We start from the raw sequence: 18,014 nt of genomic DNA, 5'->3' as shown, positions 1-18,014 counted from the left end.
TCGACACCATTCTTGCCTTATATATTTTGACACCATTCTTGCCTTATATATTTCGACACCATTCTTGCCTTATATATTTTGACACCATTCTTGCCTTATATATTTCGACATCATTCTTGCCTTATATATTTTGACATCATTCTTGCCTTATATATTTCGACATCATTCTTGCCTTATATATTTCGACATCATTCTTGCCTTATATATTTCGACATCATTCTTGCCTTATATATTTTGACACCATTCTTGCCTTATATATTTCGCATTCTTGCCGACACCATTCTTGCCTTATATATTTCGACATCATTCTTGCCTTATATATTTTGACATCATTCTTGCCTTATATATTTCGACATCATTCTTGCCTTATATATTTCGACATCATTCTTGCCTTATATATTTCGACATCATTCTTGCCTTATATATTTTGACACCATTCTTGCCTTATATATTTCGACATCATTCTTGCCTTATATATTTCGACATCATTCTTGCCTTATATATTTCGACACCATTCTTGCCTTATATATTTCGACATCATTCTTGCCTTATATATTTCGACATCATTCTTGCCGTGTCATCTCTCTCTAAACTTAGCTGTCAGAAGCCAATTAAATGCGACCTTTCATTGACTTCGTAAAAGGAAGCTGGCACATCTCTGAGAACCCTAAGCTTTGTTAAGTGGTTAGATGTGGTTCTCCTCCTCCTCTTACCCCTCTTCCTCCTCCTGATCTTCCTCTTCTTCCTCATCTTCCTCCTCTTCGTCCTCCTCCTCCTCCTCCTCGTTGAGATGGTGGAGTATTAGTGACTGCTTCTGAAGGGTAAAAAAAAAAAATCCTCACTAATTGGTGCTTAGCTCTAGGAGGTTGAGGGTCATGGTGGAGTTGTGGTGGAGGAAATGGTTCATGGTGGAGATATGGTGGAGGTAATGGTTCGTGGTGGAGTTAGGTTGGGGCTGGGTCTGTGTGGGACTTAGTGGAGAGGAAAACGTTGCTGTCCTTGAGAAAACGTTGGTGCCCTTGAGAAAACGTTGGTGCCCTGCCGCCAGTTTATGATCATTGCTGCTTCTGTATACGAGGTGGGATATAGTATTTCTTGTTATGTCTAAAAATTAAGCCAGTTTTTTCGTATTTTCATTAAGATCTTTCCAAATATGAGTTTTGTATAAGAAAAGTAAAAACAATAAAACAATTCTTATAGTTCTTATATCTTGTAAATATAGGGAAAAAGGTTCATTAGTCTATTATTATACAATCTAGTGAGTTATGCATTGTTTATTTATATGATTCTGGCGGTGTTATTGTATATAATGAGTTCAATTCGTGTTTTTTTTCCCCCACTTTCCTTTTTGTGTTGTAAGTTTGTTTATTGGATTTTATTGTATTGCCTCTTGTTGACTTAGATGTTGGTGTACCGTATAATGACCCCTCGGTACATACCCAATATATTTTTGACTTTCACCATATCACCTCTCATTACATTGGTACCCAGGACGTGAGGGTCAGCAACTCAAACCTCTGACTCCTCGACCTCTGACAGGGACTTGAAGTAGTCAGGTAATCTGGTACTAAACACACTCCCTATACGGACCCAAGACCTATAATTATTTTCCTACAAGTCCCGCTGTTCTTCTCCCGGGTACTGATTATCGGCTCGGGTTTTATTTGATGGAGAATTGGAAACGTTTGGTAGTATAGACATATCTTTGATGAGCCAACAGAGGAAGTAAGGTTGTATCGATAGCTCTCAAATTACCTCTCAAAATCTGTGGGGTGTTGTGAGGTGATCTAGACACTGCCTCCTCCTCTCCCTCTACCTCTCTACCCCTCTCAACCCCTCTCCCCTCCCTCTCCTCCCTGTTGTTTGGTGCTCCAGGCAGATCAGGACTTCCCTCATCCTCTCTGCTTGATTAAACCTGTGATTAACCCCCAGTGGAGCAGCCAGCCACGTATAGCAGGAGCTGTAAAGCCGTGTGTCTGGCGGCATCTCTTCCTCGTCACCCTCCTCACTGTGTTGTCGGGGTATTCTATAGTATACATTAGTCACTTACTTCTTACTTAGTTTGTACTGTATGAAGACACTCCCTCCTCCCTTCTATCCTTCCTTTTTCTCTCTCTCTCTCTCATTATTCCTTCTCCTTTTTCCACTTTCCCTCCTCTCCCTCCACCCTATTCTTCCTCTCCCCTTCACCCCCTTATCCCTCCTCTCCCCCTATCCTTCCTCTCTCTCTCTATCTCTCCCTATTCCCTCTCTTCTCCCTCTTCACCACTCCTTCTCTTCCCCTATTCCCTTTACCCCTCTCTCCTCCACTCCCCTCTCTCCTCCACTCCCCTCTCTCATCTCTCTTCCTTCACTGAAATAAAAATAGAAAACTTCCCCTGCCGACCACAGATAACTTAAACATCATATACCGGTTAAAAATAATTATGCTTTGATGACCGTATATATCCTCCCCCCCTCCCCCGTGTGTACGTTAGATAGAAAAGACCCACAGGAATAAAAAAAAATCTGGCTCTCGACCATATATTTCATCCAGCGATTCGACGGCTTTTTTGGGGGGTGGGTGGGGGGGTCCAGAAAACGGCTCTGAGGGAAGGGTGGGTGACAGGGTTGGTGGAAAGGAGGTGAGTTGGTGGAAGGGATAGAGGGAGGATGGCAGACCAGTATGGAGGGAGGGAGGAAGGATGGCAGACCAGTATGGAGGGAGGGAGGAAGGAGGGCAGGGAATGTGTTTTGCGGTATGGCAGTATATTTTATAATTGTATGGTCTGTTAATATAAATGTTTAAATGTAAATGTATAGTAGCTTATGTATGACATGTATGACTGATGTATGACTGTATTTCTGAATAAATGTCCTACAGTTTATATAAATGTCCAGAAACATTGTATATCACTATGCAATCAGTTTATATATTTTAGGAATAGTTTATATTTTGTTAATATTTTGTGAATATAATACGTATTTTATTATTATTTTTAAGGTAGTTTATATATTATATTATTAATGCTGATTATTCATTGAGTTTGTTATTATTTAGTCAATATTTCGGGCAGGAATCATTGGTAAAGATTTTATTCCTCTGTTGTATCACTAAATGGTGTTATGTCCTGCTGAGGCTCAGTATGATGAGTGTTTTGAGAGCTTGTTGCTGGTTACTGAGCGATAGAGGGAGGTAAATATTATGGTCTTGGTGAGTGTGAGAAAGGGTGGCAAGGGAATGAGGGAGACGGTGGTGTATGCGAATATCGATAGACGATTGACACACACACACACACACACAGGAGAGAGTGTTGTTCTCTTGAGAAATAAAACGAATAACTGTAACCTGAATGTTAGATTATATACAAATAACGGGGGAAATTATAGTCTAGAGAGAGAGAGAGAGAGAGAGAGAGAGAGAGAGAGAGATTCACTGAGGTCGGTGTGGGTAAGAGTTGTTGGTGGTTTGTGTTAACCTGTGTTACGGACTTGTGAGAGTGATTATCATTAACTACGCTGACGGGGACGTGGCTGACACATTCCCCGTCTTGCTGGAGTGTTAAGTGAAGTCGGGAGTATTGGTAGATAGTGACGCTGTCTTGCCCAGGGACACGGAAGGGTGGCGCCTCTATAAGTAGTTCTTGTACGCCTCAGCTGGTCGTCTAAAATCTAAATGGTGGGGTGTGAATCTGTTACTACTGCTGCTGCTCTGGCTTCCACGCTACATAGTTAAATGTGGCGCGTCGTCACCGTAGACTTTCACCATGTAGAGATGATAACTAAATGAGGGGAACGTAGGGGTCTTGCTGCTAAGGGGGATGACCATTGGGGTTCTTCTGAGGAGCTATTAACACCTCTCCTCTATGATAAATGTTTAAGGAAGAGTAATTCGTTAACCCCTTTCACTACGATGACTTACATACATAATACATACATGTGGGTCCCATACGTCCTTCGCAGTTATTGGCTGGCACCTGTTGCGTCGCCCTCCCTTATTGGCTTTCGTTACCGGGACACACTTTTTATTGGCTGTCACTTGATGATTCGTGTCTTATTATTGGCCCATACAGTAAGTGTTACGCATTGCTTCTTTTTTTTATAAGTTCCTGCTTCTCATTGGCTGTTAACCCCTTGAGTACGATGCCAAACCCGTTGAGTGCAGTAAATTAACCCCAGTAATTTAGTTATTTTAACCTATTGAGTACTATTACTTAGTTACAATGATAATAATAACATCATCATTATTAGTAATAATAATAATAATAATAATAATAATAATAATAATAATAATAATAATAATAAAATAATACAGTAATAATGATAATAATAATACCAATAATAAAAAAATAATAACAGTAATATAAAAAAAAACGTATAATCGTATAATAAAAATAAAACACTTTCCTGCCCCTTCCACAGTTAGCAACATAATGTTCCTCTCGACACATTCCTTAGTTCCGAATCCGGGGAGAGGACGTCTTTTATAATTCAAGGTTCATTGTTAGGTACAGGCTTTTATTCCCGGATACACGTGGGCTCTTCCCGGATACATGTGAGCTCTTCCCGGATACACGTGGGCTCTTCCCGGATACATGTGAGCTCTTCCCGGATACACGTGGGCTCTTGCCGGTTACACGTGTACTGTACCCCCAAGGAGGTGGCTAGTTCACTTTACACCCATAACAAACACTAATACTGTTTGTACGGTCTCAATACTCTAGCTGGGACGGTTGTTCTGCTGCTAACCCCTCCACATACGAGAGCTCTTAGCACATACCAACACCCAGGTTCAATTTCACCACACGAGAGTAGGTGAGAGTTGATTGGTCACCCCCAGACTAAAACAAAACATGGGGTAGCTCATTCCTGATTGGTTAAGGATTTGCCCCCGAAGTCTATTAAATTTTGTTTATTTTACGAGTGGAATATTTTTTTATTTTCTTATTGTAACACTCAATATATTAATCAAGTATTGTGTGTATTATGTGTAAGGATATTTTTTTCAGTAATAATCAAAGGATCTATTAATTTTCGTGTCGTGGTATCTTTAGTGTGAAGGATCTATTAGGATTGGTTTATTTGTTTAAATATGTGTGTTGTTATCTATATAAACCGGGAAACACGAATGGAGGGTGAGGAGTAATAGATGGTGGGAGGTGGATAGGTAGGAGAGACATGGTGGTAAAGATGTAGGAGAGGGAGGGGGAGAGAGATAGTGTGTAGTAGTGTATAAGAGGTGTAACTATCAGTGTGTGTGTGTGTGTGTGTGTGTGTGTGTGTGTGTGTGTGTGTATCCGTGGAATGATTACGCCGTGTGATCCAACAGCAACACCATGAAAGAGAGGCGTCACCATTAAACGCCTGTCTGACCCGGAACCATTCTCACTTAACATGGGATACAAAGCATATATATATATATTTTTTTAGTGTTCCTGTTGCTGACGCGTTTCCTGTCGATTATATTGGGTGTCCCAGAAAAATGTACTTGCTTCCCTCCCTACCTCACTGGCTGCCTCCCTGCTCCCTGCCTCCCTCCCTGCCTGCCTCCAACTCATAGTGTCTTAGGGAGCAGACAGTCAGGGATTAAGGGAAGCAGGGAGCAGGCAGGGAGGGAGGGAGGGAGGCAGGGACATTTATCTGGAACACCCTATATACCCTGTATTTGTCACTATAATTCTCCTGTACTTGGATAATTTTGGTACATCTCTATAATTCCGGTTATTGGCTGTAATCTTGGTATATGTTTGGTGTGCGTGAATTCCCGTTCCTCTGTATAATTCTGAAAGTATTTATAATTTCTGTAAACTTGAGTAATTGTCGTTATCTTAAATTCCAGCAACTATATAATGCTTGCCTTTAAGACTCGTCTATAATTATTACCAATAATACTCGCTTATAATACTCGCCTACAATGCTCGCTACACGTGACATAAACTGCCTATAATTCTATTAATTTCCGCATTGTTCATTGGTTTCCGAGACGGGGTTCCTTGTGTGAAGAGGTCTCTCTCTCTCTCTCTCTCTCTCTCGTTGGGTGTAACTTGGGCGGAAATGAACCTGTCACTATCGTAGCTTGTGGCAGGGTGTTGGCAGACGGGGTAAGGAAGGGGTGTGAGAGGTTGTTTGGCAGACACCTCTGGCCCTTTCCTTTCACCCTTCGTCTTGTCCCTTAACCTGCCCCTCACACTCTATCTGCCCCTCACTCTTCCCCTGCATCTCACCATGAACCACCATCGTCTCTAAAATATTAACCCCCAGCACCTGTCACCTAAGTTGTCCCCACCTACTAACTTTCTCTTAGGGTCAACACAGCACCTCCCATCCCCACCCCTTTCCTCCCCCCAACTCCGCCAGTCCATAAACCTCAAACCCATGCCCCCACCTCCCCCATTATTACCCACTTACCCTCCCCAGCAAAGCACCATTATTCTGACTCCTGACTTAATACGCAGAAGAGTATTGGGCCATATATACCTTATCATAAATCTGATACACGAATCTGACTTATTTATGACACATTTTCTCTCTCTCCCTCTCTTTCCTAACCTCTACAGTGGGTCTTTCTATAGCCTCTGAGATCCCTTTGTGCTATTGCTCCGGTTATATCCGTGTGGCATTGCAGAAGGGAAGTTGTGACGTTTTCAGATTCTCAGACATGGAAAGAATTTGGACCTGTGTGAGGCAGTGTGGCAGGTGTGTAGTGTGTGTGACAGGTGTGTAGTGTGTGAGGCAGTGTGGCAGGTGTGTGAGGCAGTGTGACAGGTGTGTAGTGTGTGAGGCAGTGTGGCAGGTGTGTAGTGTGTGAGGCAGTGTGACAGGTGTGTAATGTGTGAGACAGGTGTGTAATATATTGAAGCTAAGTGGCGTAGAAGCCGACTTGAATATTAATTAATTGATATGCACGTTATTAGCCTCGGTCTGCTCGTTCCTATTGGGTGGATGGTGGTGGTAATTGTTGTAGTTGTGGTGGTGGTGGTGACCGTTGTGATTGTGGTGACGGTACTGGGGTTTGTGATTGTTGTGGTGATTGTAGTTAAGGGGATTACGGTTGTGAATGAGAATGGTAGTGAGGGACAGTAGAGGGGGGGAGGGGTAAGGGACGATAGGGAAGGAGGTAAGGAAGGAGGGTGAAAGGAAAGCCTTACACTGTGTTAGGGCCAGACTCCTTGCAAGAGGATTGTTGGGCATCTTTAGTCAGAGGTAATGGACATGTGGCTTCTTACACCATTTCCCTCCCGACGAAGGCTTTATAATACCCGCCGGCGCAAAATTGGTATAGGTGGCATTTTGGAGCGTCTACCAGGGTTGTACTTCCTCTCCTGACGAAGGCTATATAACAGGCACACTACTGGTAAAAGGGGTTGAGCGTCTTTCAGTGTTAACGTTGTGTGTAAAATGCGACAGTGGAGTTAAGAAGGGATTGTCCAGCGTCAATATTATCCCTTCAACGTGTGTGTGTGTGTGTGTGTGTGTGTGTGTGTGTGTGTGTGTGTGTGTGTGTGTGTGTGTGTGTGTGTGTGTCACCATACAAGAGGCAGGTGTTAGCATGGTGGTGGTGGTGGTGGGCAGGCGTACGAATAGCGTTAAGATAGCCTGTGGGTAAAGTGTGGGTTGAATGTGCGGGTAGTGTAAAGGAACGTGTGGGTAGTGAAGGTAGTGTGTGGGTGTGGAGAAATTGTGTGGGTAGTGGAAGGTAGTGTGTGGGTAGTGGAGGGAATGTGGTAGTGTGAAGGTAGTGTGTAGCAGGTGGAGGGAACGTGTGGGTAGTGTAAAGGGAACGTGTGGGTAGCAAAAGGGAACGTGGGGTAGCGTGAAGGAACGTGTGGGTAGCGTGAAGGAACGTGGGTAGCGTGAAGGGAACGTGGGTAGTGTGAAGGGAACGTGGGTAGTGTGAAGGAACGTGGGTAGTAAGGAACGTGTGGGTAGCGTGAAGGAAACGTGTAGGTAGCGTGAAGGGAACGTGTGGGTAGCGTGAAGGGAACGTGTGGGTAGTGTGAAGGTATTGTATGTAGGGGAGGAACAATTAGAGGCGGGGATAGTAAAGGTGTCACTTGGCCGTGTTGACATAAAATATGGAGGGTTTGTGGAGGAGTCATATAACCAATTAGGTGGCGCCCCAGTTTGTCCAGGGGCTCCGTGCTTCCCCCTCCTACTGCTGGCTCGCTCGCTGCCTCTACTCTAGTGCGCCCTGCCTCTACTTCTTGCTTGGGGGCGGGGTTGTGTTTGTGGCACAGAAGGGGGAGAGTTAGTGGCGTGGTGGTGGGTGAGTTAGTGGCGCTGAAGGTGGGGGAGAGTTAGTGGCGCGGAAGGTGGGGGAGAATTAGTGGCGCTGAGATAGGGGGAGTTTAGTGTCGCAAAAGAAAGGTGGGGGTGAGTTAGTAGCGCGGATGGTAGCTTAGGTGTTGACGGTGGGTGGCCCTCTTGAGAGATACGGGTGAAAAGAAATGTAAAAATACACGGGACGTATTTCTTGAGTCATGAAGGCTATCTCAGTTGGTTGTCCAGGGAGTAACGTGAAGACTTGACTAAAAGATGGATGTAGGTTATTATGAAGATGAGTTTTATATTTGAGTACCATCATGGCGGCTGTAGTATTCTGCAAACGAACCTAACCAAACCTAACCAAAACCTAACCTAACCTAACCTAACGAAAACATTACATAGCATGATAACAAGTATATTAACTCTACTATTAGAACACACACACACACACACACACACACACACACACACACACACACACACACACACACACACGAGAGTTGTTGTATCTTTGAGATCCTTGTTTGTACACGTGGCTAATATTTGCCAGAAAGTAAATAAAAAATGATGGGTAATTTTGGTGTGGGGGCACCGAGGGAACAACCCCACTAAGACCTTCAGGAGGGCGCTGATGGTGTGGGTGGGGAGGGGTGATGGTGGTGCAGGGAGGGGTGATGGTGGTGCAGGGAGGGGTGGGATGGTGATGGTGGTGCAGGGAGGGGTGATGGTGGTGGTGCAGGAGGGGTGATGGTGGCAGGAGGGGCAGATGGTGGTGCAGGGAGGGGTGATGGTGATGGTGGTGCAGGGAGGGGTGATGGTGTCTGGTCTAGGGAGGGTGATGGGGTCTGGCTCAGGGAAGGGTGATGGTGGTGCAGGTAGGGGTGGGTGGTGATGGTGATCTGCCCATGAGTGTGTGAAGGTGGTTGGTGATAGCGGGTAAGGAGGAGGTGGTGGTGGATGGTGATTCTGTCTAGGGAGGGGTGGTGGTGAAGGGTGGTTGGTGATAGCGGTGTAAGGAGAGGTGGTGGTGATGGTGATCTGGTCTAGGGAGGGGTGGTGGTGAAGGGTGGTTGGTGATAGTGGTGTAAGGAGAGGTGGTGGTGATACTATATAAATGAGGGAGGGGAAATGGTGCAAAGAGAACCCTAACTGCACTTAAGACGAAGGTTAATAGCAGCAGAAGGTGTAAGACAGAACCCTCGGCAGAATTAGGCGCCAAAAATTAGGTTAGTTAGGATAATTTCTGTCTTAGTTGGGCTCTATTCTTGCCTGAGGTAACTTAGTTTGGCAGGCATCGTCAGGATTGGTGGTGTGGTGACGTGTTGGTGGTGATTAGATGGTGGTGGTGGTGGTGGTGGTGGTGTTAGGAGTGGTGGTGGTGATGCTGGTGTTTAGGAGGTGGTGGTGGTGTGATGCTGGTGTTTGTGATAGTGGTGGTGGTGGTGGTGATGCTGGTGTTGGTGGAGGTGGTGGTGGTGGTGATGCTGGTGTTGGTGGAGGTGGTGATCTCTCTTTAATGTGGTTCCTACCTTCCTTTCTTCCTTACTTCATTTATTCCCTGCTTCCTTCCACCCTTCACTTCCCTCCCGCCTCCTTACTCCCCTGTCTTCCCTCACCCTCTCACCTCCCACTCCCTTTGCTCTCTCCCCAGTCTACCCATCCGTCCTTCTTCACCTCCCTACTTCTCACCACTCTATCCCCTAATTCATCTCCTCCGGCCCTGCTGTCTCTCACCAGGCAGTCTCTCTCTCCCTCAGTAAATCTTCCACAATGTATTCTTCTGTCTTCTGTCATGCCATTCATCTCTGGTAATGTGTGTGTGTGTGTGTGTGTGTGTGTGTGTGTGTGTGTGTGTGTGTGTGTGTGTGTGTGTGTGTGTGTCCTTTATAGCATACGGAAACCTCAGGATCATTTTTTTATGGGTCACCTGAAGACATTTCCCTCAGCTTATTTCACCCGAGGATTAACAACCCTAACGCTTCCTGGGGGGTTAGGTTAGATTAGGTTAGGTTAGGTTGAGTTAGAGTGTGTTCGGTTAGGTTAGGTTGAGTTAGAGTGTGTTCGGTTAGGTTAGGTTGAGTTAGAGTGTGTTCGGTTAGGTTAGGTTGAGTTAGAGTGTGTTCGGTTAGGTTAGGTTGAGTTAGAGTGTGTTCGGTTAGGTTAGGTTGAGTTAGAGTGTGTTCGGTTAGGTTAGGTTGAATTATGTTCTGTTATGTTAAACTGAGTTAGGTTACTATTAGTGGGGACCTAATCTTCAGGTGAGTCTCTCCCACCATCACCTCACCACATTACACTAATTTAGGGGCACCTGAAGATGACAAATCCCAATTTATTTCACCTTAACTATCCTATCCTAACCTAACCTAACCTAACCTAACCTAACCTAACCTAACCTAACCTAACCTAACCCCCTCTCAGGTTAATCTCCAGATAAAGTACACCAGAATGTCTAATCTTCAGGTTATCTTTATTTTTTTCCTACCTTGCTAGAGTCAGTCAGCTCTACTTGGCCTAGGAGAAAAAAAGGTCAAGAAACACAACCAACTTTCCTAATTTGGGTTAAAAATAAGATCAGGTTTTGTACTGTAAAAAATACACATTAGGCCTAGATCATCTTACCTGCTCCCCCACTCAGCTCCCCCCCCCCCCCACTCAGCTTCCCCACGCCCCCACCAACCCCCACCAGCGCCCCCTGACCAGCTCACTCAGCCTCCCCCACTCAGCCCCCTACTCAACCCTCCCCCACTCACCTCCCCACCAGCCCCCAGACTCAAACTCATATCCTGGTATATCCTGCGGGTGACGGACATGACACAAATAATCCTTCATGTTTTAGTCTCTTGATTTTTCCTTCCCTAACTGAGACATTTATTCACCGTTCCTCTTGAAAAATGAGAGAATTTCCTGTTTTCTTGGTTTTCTCGGCAGTGAGGAGGAGGGCTAAGGGCTGCGTGTGGTAGATAATAATAGGGTGGTAACTCTAATGGGGTGGTGGTAACTCTAATGGGGTGGTGGTGGTTAGTGGCGGCGTGGTGCTGGTTGGGGTGTTGTGAGGGAGAGTGGGAAGGAAAGAAGGAGAATTGTAGGAAAGGAGGAAGGGTGGGTGAGAGGGGGGGTAAGGAGGAAGGGTGGGAGAGAAGGAGGAGGGGTGGGTGAGAAGAGAGGAAAGGAGGAGGGTGGGGTGAGAAGAGAGGAAAGGAGGGAGAGATAGAGGTGTGTTGAAAACATCGCCTGCCTCCTTGAGAGAGAGAGAGAGAGAGAGAGAGAGAGAGAGAGTTTTCCCTCTGACCCTCTTATCCCCTTTAGTCTACTTTGCCCCCCATTCCCCCTCCTCCCCCCATTCCCCCTCCCCCCCCATTCCCCCTCCTCGGCGTGGTCCTCTGTGTGTGATGGAGGTAGTGTGGCGAATAATAAAAGTGGCGAGGGGATGCATTGGAGTGGCGAGATGTGGGGTGAGGGGTGTAGTGGAGTGGGCGAGGTGCAGGGGTAGGAGTGGCGGTGTGTGTGGTGGAGGTGTAGGGCAAGGAGATGTGTGAGGGGTGTAGGGAGCAAGAGGTGTGTGAGGGGTGTAGGAGTGGCGAGGTGTGTGGAGGTGGATGGCGAGGAGCCGAAGTAAGGGGAAAATGGTAAAAGGAAGGAAAGTGGAAGAGGAAGAGGGGAGGGGAGTGGAATGGAGTAATATTTGAGTGAGTGGAGGGGAGATTTGAGTGGGTGGAGGGGAGATTTGAGTGAGTGGAGGGGAGATTTGAGTGGGTGGAGGGGAGTTTTGAGGGGGTGGAGGGGAAATTTGAGGGCGTAGGGACGAGAAAAGGTGAATTAAGTCAGGGGAGAAATGTGCAGTTTTAGAATGTCATAAGTCAATTAATATCTGTTTATCGTAAGTCGGGTCAATAAAACGTATCTATTGACACTCGAATCTCAGTGCAATCTCGTCGCCAATAAGACTGTCACACCTGTAATTACCTGAGATATGGTATAAATGGAGAACCTCTTGATAAATGGTCAACACCTACCTGGGAGGGGATGAGGAGGAGGGAAGGGGAGAGAAGGAGCGAAGGAAGGAGAGGAGAAGGGGAAGAGCTTAGGAAAGGAGAGGGGAAGGAAAGCAGAAGTAAAGAAGGAGGGAGAGGAGATGGAACGAAGGAGGCAGGGAAGGAGAGGAGAAGGAAAAATGGGAGAGGGAATGCATCACTAGTACAGCTTGAATGATGGTGTAAATATGGTGGTGATGGAGGGTGAGGGAGAGGCGGGGATAAAGGCGACCAGGAAGACGGCCAAGGAGATTGATGGTCGTGGTGGTGGTGATATCGTCGTCAGCGTCGTCGTCAGGGTGTTGTCAGTGGAGTCGTCGTCGTCAGGGTGTTGTCAGTGGAGTCGTCATTAACACAAACACTCCATCAAATACACTTCCTGATCACAAACACTTCCTCATCATCAACACAAACATTACATCACAGCATAAACAATTATTACCTCATCAACACAAACAACCCACTTCAACCTTGCCATATATCATGACTACCACTCTACCTCTTTTTAACACACTACTACACACACAAAACACACACACACACACACACACACACACACACACACGCACACACACACACACACACACGCAAGCAAGCAAGACAGAGGATCAGGAACAGGAGCATAGCGCACCTGAACCCTACCTGGGGATTGTGTAATTAGCGCGTTTGATGATATTAAGCTGGCGGGGTAATAAAGGAGTGGGGAGGGGAGGGGTACAGGAGGATTGTTCTACCTGTTACAGTGACTTTTACCTGTACTCGGCCCCTGTTATATCACCACCTACACACACACACACAACACACACACACACACACACTCTAAATCATGTCTATGGGGGCAGGTAAAGGAAAATGAAGATTGTGAATTTATGTTGGCGGAGTGTTAAAAACCTTGTAGAGAGAGAGAGAGAGAGAGAGAGAGAGAGAGAGAGAGAGAGAGAGAGAGAGAGAGAGAGAGGAGAGAGAGAGAGAGAGAGAGAGAGAGAGAGAGAGAGAGAGAGAGAGAGAGAGAGAGAGAGAGAGAGAGAGAGAGAGAGACTAATGACGCCACACCAGCAGTAAATAAGGCTTAGGGACGTGAGAATTATGAGGCGAGAGTTAGGGAAGTAAGGAGGAAGTTGAAGATCAGTGAGGGAAGAAGAAGAGGAGGAGATGAGGAAGAAGAGGAGGGAGGAAGGAAGAGGAAGAGGTTGTGAGGAAGGAAGAGGAAGAGGTTGTGGAGGAAGGAAGAGGAAGAGGTTGTGAGGAAGAAGAGGAAGAGATTGTGGAGGGAAGGAAGAGGAAGAGGTTGGGAGGAAGGAAGAGACTTGAAGGCGGCAGCGTCTCCGGGATGGGCGGCTCTATTGGATCATGATCAACCTGTGATAAACAGTGGCCCCCCCGTGACGACCAAAAATATATGGTGACAGCTGGGGAGAGAGAGAGAGAGAGAGAGAGAGAGAGAGAGAGAGAGAGAGAGAGAGAGGAGAGGAGAGAGAGAGAGAGCATGGGAGGAAAAGAAAAGAGAGGGAACACTGGAATACCGAAGGAAGGAAGGAAGGCAGGAAAGAAAGAAAGAAGGAGGGTTGAAGGGAGGGAGGTGATTATGTTCTCATTTTCAGTAAAGGAAATGTTTACGGTGGAGGGTCAGGGTTAGGAACTCAGTAGAGAGTTAGAGTCCAGTTTTCAGGGTTTGTTTATTAGGGACTTGTGTGTTGTACCATCCAGTTAAATATACCGTAGGAAGTAAGGCTGTTGTTGTTTGTAATGGTGGTGGTAAAGGTAAGATGCGGTCATTTTACTAACAGTTTTTGATGAGTGGCTCCAGGGTGATGATTGTGGCTCCAGGGTGATGATTGTGGCTTCAGGGGTGATGAGTGTGGTCAGGGTGATTGAGTGTGGCTTCAGGGGATGGAGTGTGGGCTTCAGGGTGATGAGTGTGGCTCCAGGGTGATGATTGTGTTTCAGGGTGATTGAGTGTGGCTCAGGGCAGGTCGGAAGATGGGTGATGATGCTGAGGGTGACGAGTGTGGCTTCAGGGTGATTGAATGGCTTAATGTGTTTCAATTATGGCGTTCATTCACCCTTTCCCTGGCCCTCACTTTCCTCCCATCCTCCTTCCACTTTCACCCTCCCCTGCCTCCTCTTCCTCCGCACCAATCATCATCCTCCTTTCCCTATCCTTCCCTTTCTTCCTCTTCCACACCATTTTCTTCCCTTCATTCATCCCTTATCCTCTTTTCTCTTCTTCTGTTTGGCATGTTAGGACGAAGGAGGGGTGATGTTGAGAGATGATATGATATGGAAAGTAGTGTGTGTGTGTGTGTGTGTGTGTGTGTGTGTGTGTGTGTGTGTGTGTGTGTGTGTGTGTGTGTGTGCGTGTGTGTGCGTGTGGCAAAAGTGTTACTGTCTGCTCTGTATGCTGGTGGTCATGGTGGTGGTGAAGGTTCAACTCTCCTGCTGTTTCTGGATTAGACTGGAACAACGAGGTACTGATGAAAAGTCATATTGGACAAGATATTGGTGGGGTGACAAAAGATGTGGTAAGAGATGGTGAAAGGGTGATGGGGATGGTGGTGGTGACAGGATATTATAGCAGATAGTGGATGGTGGTGACGGTGATGTGTTAAGAGATAGATGGTAGTGATGTTGATATGGTGACCAGAATGATGATGGTGATAGTGATGTTAGTAGTGACGGTGAGGTGGTAGGTGGTGATGTTGGTATGGTGGTGGTGATGGTGATGGTGATATTAGTGACCAGAATGATGGTGATAGTGATATTAGTAGTGACAGGATGGTGGTGGATGGTGATGGTGATGGTGGTGATGGTGATATTAGTGGACGAGAATGATGGTGATGATGGTGATATTAGTAGTGACAGTGATGGTGGTGATGGTGATGTTGGTGATGGTGATGGTGATGTTGGTGATGGTGATGGATATTAGTGACGAGAATGATGGTGGTGATGTTGACATTAGTGAGTAGGTATAGTGATGGTGGTGATGGTGATGTTGGTGTGATGGTGATGGTGATATTAGTGACGAGAATGATGGTGGTGATGGTGATATTAGTAGTGACAGTGATGGTGATGTTGGTGATGGTAATATTATGACCAGAATGATGGTGGGTGAGAGAGTGGTGATGGTGGTGATGGTGATATTAGTAGTGACAGTGATGGTGATGTTGGTGATGGTGATATTAGTGACGAGAATGATGGTGGTGATGGTGATATTAGTAGTGATGGTGGTGGTGTTGATATTAGCGTGACGACAGAGTGAAATTGAGTTTTGTCTCTTCTACCTGGCCTCATATACCTGAGTCATCAGGTAGACCTTTTTACCTTCCTCCTCGAGTGATGGATGTTTACCTGTTGGTCTGTGGTGGTGGTGGACGTCAAGGTAGAGGGGACGTCAAGTAGTGGACGTCAAGGTAGAGGGGACGTCAAGGTAGTGGGTGACGTCAGGGTAGAGGATGCGTCAAGGTACGGTGGACGTCGTGAGGGACGCCAAGGTAGAGGACGCCAGGGGAGGTGAATTTCAAGGTAGAGGTGGACGTCAGGGAGAGGTGTGTGACGTCAAGGTGGAGGGATCGTCAAGGTGAGGGGACGTCAAGGTGGGAGGTGGACGTCAAGGTAGGGGTGACGCTGGGCAGGTGGGATCAGAGGTGGACGTCAAGGTAGGGTGAAGGAGGGCGTCAAATGAGACTAGTTTGGTCAGATTAGGTTAGGGTTAGGTTAGCGTTAGATCAGGTTAGGAGGCCAGGTGATTAATCTTAAGGTGCAATAACTGGGGCCAATGGTCTCTGGTAGTGGTGAAGATAAACCTGTTTTCTTAATGAGCTGTGGTGCAAGAACTGAAGCCAAGAGATCAACCAGTACAGGAGGGTCACCAGGAAGAAGGTTTTAAAGAGCGAGAGCCTGCAGTCTAAAATAAGTTTTATTTACCCTCTGAGGACAGATGGGTCGGGGGGAGGGATGAAGGAGCATCACCATGAAATTATTAGTTAGTTGACGAAAAGAGAAAAAATAAAGAAGAAAATCAATAACAGGAACGGAATTTCAGACAGTAAACACACTGTTAATGGTGCCTGAGCCGAGTGTTGGGGAGGTGGGGTGGGGGGGAGAGGGGGCTGGGGTGGGGATGGGAGGGGTGGGGGAGGGGTGGGTGGGGAGGTGGGTGGGAGTGGAGGGGGTGGGGTGGGAGGTGGGGTGGGGTGGGGAGGTGTGTGGGTGTGGTGGGACAGTGGGTGTGGGTTGGGGACAGTGGGTATGTTGGATAGACTCGTGGTGGGGAGAGGGTGGGAGAGTATCAGTAAAACCACGTACCGTCAGTTCTGCTGTTTTCTCTCCCAGGAAAACTTGGATGCTTATAAAGCTGCCGCTTGAGTTTGTAAATCCGTTCAGCTAACTCGGCCTTTTGTCCTACTAGAGGCAACTGGCTAAATATTTATATTCTTTGCTCGTTTCCTCGTGAATGATTCTTCTCTATAGTGTGTGTGTGTGTGTGTGTGTGTGTGTGTGTGCGTGTGTGTGTGTGTGTGTGTGTGTGTGTGTGTTAATCCAAGTTTAGAAAGTCTGTATATATCCTTCTATTATTACTGACAAGAGTTGGTCTGTTGTTGACCTTAAACTTTGCTGTTGTGGTTTATTTAATAGTTGAAAGGGTCAAGTCCACAGCTGAATAAAAAGAACTAGACCATTTTGGGGGTGAGTCACAGAGTGCAATATGGAGATGATTAGAGCATCATTGTATCACTGGGAGGGTGTTGGGAGTGGAGGGTGTGTGGGATGTGGAGGGTGTGGGGATGTGGAGGTGTGGGGATGGAGGTGTTTTGGATGTGTAGGGGGAAGGGGATGCAGGGTGTTGGGATGTGGAGGGTGGTGGAAAAGGGGATGGTGTTGGGATGCAGGGTGTGTTGGGATGTGGGGTGTTGGGATGTGCAGGGTGTGTTGGGATGGAGGGTGTGTTGGGATGTGCAGGTGTGTTGGCGCAAGGTGTTGGGATGCGTTACTCACTACTCCCTCTCCTCCTACCTCCTCTTTCGTCTCTTCTCTCTCTACCTTCAATCTTACTCCTCGATTTATTCTCCTGTCCTTGAATCCTCCTGCCTCCATTTATCATCATCTTTTTTTCTCTCTGTCTTTATTCTTCCTCCTCCTCATCATTCATATCTAAGTTTTTCTTCCTGTCCTTTTCCTAGCAGACAGACGGACAGACAGATAGATAGACAGACAGACAGACGCAAACGAGTGTTAGAGCCCAAATCAAGTTTGGTATATAAAGATTCATTGTTGTGTTAGTCAATTTCTGTTCTATTTGTTTTGTGGAGGTAAGAGAAGTCGAGTGTTTGTTGTAGAGGTGTAGGGAACACTCGGGGGCTGATGGGGGTCGTTGTTACCTGTAGGCTGACATTCTTGAGGTATAGTAAGTTACCTGTAGGCTGACATTCTGGGGTGATGGGGGTCGTTTTTACCTGTAGGCTGACATTCTTGGTGATGGAGGGTCGTTTTACCTGTAGGCTGACTTCTTCTGGGGTGATGGGGGGTTGTTATTACCTGTAGGCTGACATTCTGGGGCTGATGGGGTCGTTTTATGTAGGCTGACATTCTGGGGCTGATGGGGGTCGTTTTTACCTGTAGGCTGACATTCTGGGGATGGAGGGTCGTTTACCTGTAGGCTGACATTCTTGGTGATGGAGGTCGTTTTACCTGTAGGTTGACATTCTGGGGGTGATGGAGGGTCGTCATTAATTATAGACC

The sequence above is a fragment of the Homarus americanus genome, unplaced genomic scaffold, assembly GCF_018991925.1.
Source record: "Homarus americanus isolate GMGI-L3 unplaced genomic scaffold, GMGI_Hamer_2.0 scaffold14467, whole genome shotgun sequence".
In the NCBI taxonomy this organism is placed as follows: domain Eukaryota; kingdom Metazoa; phylum Arthropoda; class Malacostraca; order Decapoda; family Nephropidae; genus Homarus; species Homarus americanus.
This window is presented reverse-complemented; position numbering follows the sequence as displayed.